This window comes from Micromesistius poutassou, assembly GCF_964030765.1.
Source record: "Micromesistius poutassou genome assembly, chromosome: 4".
NCBI lineage: Eukaryota > Metazoa > Chordata > Actinopteri > Gadiformes > Gadidae > Micromesistius > Micromesistius poutassou.
The window spans coordinates 5,379,812-5,382,311 of NC_140274.1; the positions used below are offsets into that span (position 1 = coordinate 5,379,812).

General features: G+C 47.0%; 1 protein-coding gene across 1 annotated transcript in view; it reads right to left on the reverse strand.

The window, feature by feature from the left end:
• LOC311342442 (RNA-binding protein Nova-1-like) overlaps positions 1–2,500 on the reverse strand; it is a gene marked incomplete at its 3' end in the record, with an annotated part of 24,254 nt that overhangs the window by 569 nt on the left and 21,185 nt on the right. The window lies entirely within an intron of this gene.

Sequence of the window (2,500 nt, forward strand, 5' to 3'; positions counted from 1 at the left end):
ATTATTAGCCATGGCTGTCCAGGGGGAGCAGGGGACTGATTGATGTGCTCTGAGTGCCACTGGGACGGAGGGTCCCTGGGTACAGCCCACCACCACTGCCCCCCCCCCACTTCAGCCTTCGTCCATGGCTCCACGGCCTGCGCCCCCCCCCCCCCATCGCCGACACAAACCACTCGCCCGACCCCAGGAACACACCTTTGAATCGTGTTCAACCCGTTGAGCAGGGCAGACAAATCAACCATGGTCTGGTCCCCAGGACGAGGGAAGCAAATGGAAGATATGAACGGGGCTGAAGGTGAGATCCAAATGTTGAGGTAATGTAAAAATAATGTGAAGCATTTTTTTTTGGTTTTGGGAAGCCTTAACAATACAACTCACACAAACCCGACGGCACATGGGTTTCAAGTAGACCATGGATGGACCCACCGGCTCAAGGGTTGGTCAGCGTGGACGGGCGGGGTCGGGGTTACAGGTTCGATTCCCTCTACGCTTCGGTGGGCACAACATGGTGCTAATCCCGCCAAGGTTAGTAGCGCGATTCCCAGTGGGTAGAAAGTGGGACAAGAAAATGCACTCAGCGTGTTGTGCCGTAAGAGATATGGAATGAAGCCAGCTTCCAAATGGTCTCACGACCTCCAGTGACCTCAAACACAGCGCATTAAGTCAGCTAGGCTAACGGCTAGCCTGATGGCTTTTCCAGTGACAACCGCTCACCCATTAGAACAGATGTCATTTGATTAAACCGATATAGATCATATGAATGACACATTAGCATACAGATTGCTTGGCTAGGCTAGGCTAACCATGGACTTGTATGATGTGTTGTGAGGACACTGGCGGGGCTAACTCTGAGCGCTTAGCTAACGCTAACTGGCGTCAATAGGGGTCAGCTGTCCATCTAACTGTATGGCACTGACTGGCACTGTTGTATTACACAGCTCCTCGCTCTCATTCTGTGGGCCTGATGTCACCACACGCACACGCACACGCACACACACACACACACACACACACACACACACACACACACACACACACACACACACACACAGAGGCACTAACCTCACACACTCACAAATACAAAATACACACAGATATGGTCACTTAGCTGACATTAATTCCACCAAATCACATGACGATACATTGAGACAAATGAAATGCATTAGGCCCTGTCCAACTGACGGGAGCGGTCGGTTATATCGAATAAAGCTTTTAATCGACAGACCATCCACTGGAAATTACTAACTAACTGCTGCATGATTTCATTTAATGTGTTTGTGTGTGTCTGTGTGCATGTGCGTGTAATGTATGAGGAAAGAAGGAAGGGTGGGAGAGGGAGGAAAGAGAGATATGTAAAGAGTGAGAGAGCGAGGAGAAGAGTGATATGTAATGAGTGAGAGAGCGAGAAGAGTGATATGTAATGAGTGAGAAAGCGTGGAAAAGAGAGATATGTAATGTTTTCATCGGACAGCTTAGTGGGCCATAAGGAGCTTAGAGCAGTGGAATCAGTAATGTCCATAAAACCTGGTCCAACTAGGACTGTGCGTGTGTGTGTGTATGTGTGTGTGTGTGTTTATATCTATATATGTCAGGGTAATTGCTTTGTTGGGGAAGGGATGGGTCATCTGTGTATGTGTGTGTGTGTGTGTGTGTGTGTGTGTGTGTGTGTGTGTGTGTGTGTGTGTCTGTGTGTGTCTGTAGTTGTTTTGTGTTTTCTAAAAAAAAGTGTGGTTCTAAAAAAATATCTGTGTAAGTGTGTGTGGGAATATATGCGGTGTGTGTGTTTGCGTGTGTGCTCGCATGCATGTGTGTGTTAGAGCTGAGTTGAAGAGTGCAGAAAGGGTATTAAATACTGAAAGCCACAATTATGGTCGCGGATTAAAGCAAAGCTAAAAAATGGTCAGACAGACTGAATGACAGACAGCCAGACAGACGGAGACACACACACACACAATTCAGAATGTTCTGGTGGTACTGGTAACTAATGAAATGATTCAAAGATGGACAAGGGTTTCAATGGGGGCATCGATGATTTACCGGTGCAATGCTAATCCCTATGACAGCGATAGAAAACCACTACAACAACGATGTACGCCACCAAAAGCTAAGGAGTTAGCATTGATTTCTGTCGCGCGGCCAACTGATTCTTCGTCTGGATAAAAGGAATGCAATGAAAAAGCAGCTCGTCATGGCTGTGCATCAGAATATAAAATCCATCCACGATGGGGAAATGTTATGGAGGGAGCGCACAAGCTTCAAAGCTTCAGCGTTTTCTTATCCATGCAGCAGACCTTTCCGCCCGGTGACTTGAGTTGAGGTACCTCAGCACGTCATTAAGGAGCCAGGCGGGACCACTTGCTGCAACAGGCCCACGTTCTGGCATCATTCATGGGCTCGGTTCTTTATTTTAATATGAACTGTGCTTTAGACCATCCAGACTGAAAAATCTATATATCTATACATATATATATATATAGGCCTATGTACTTTTTTTTCTAAG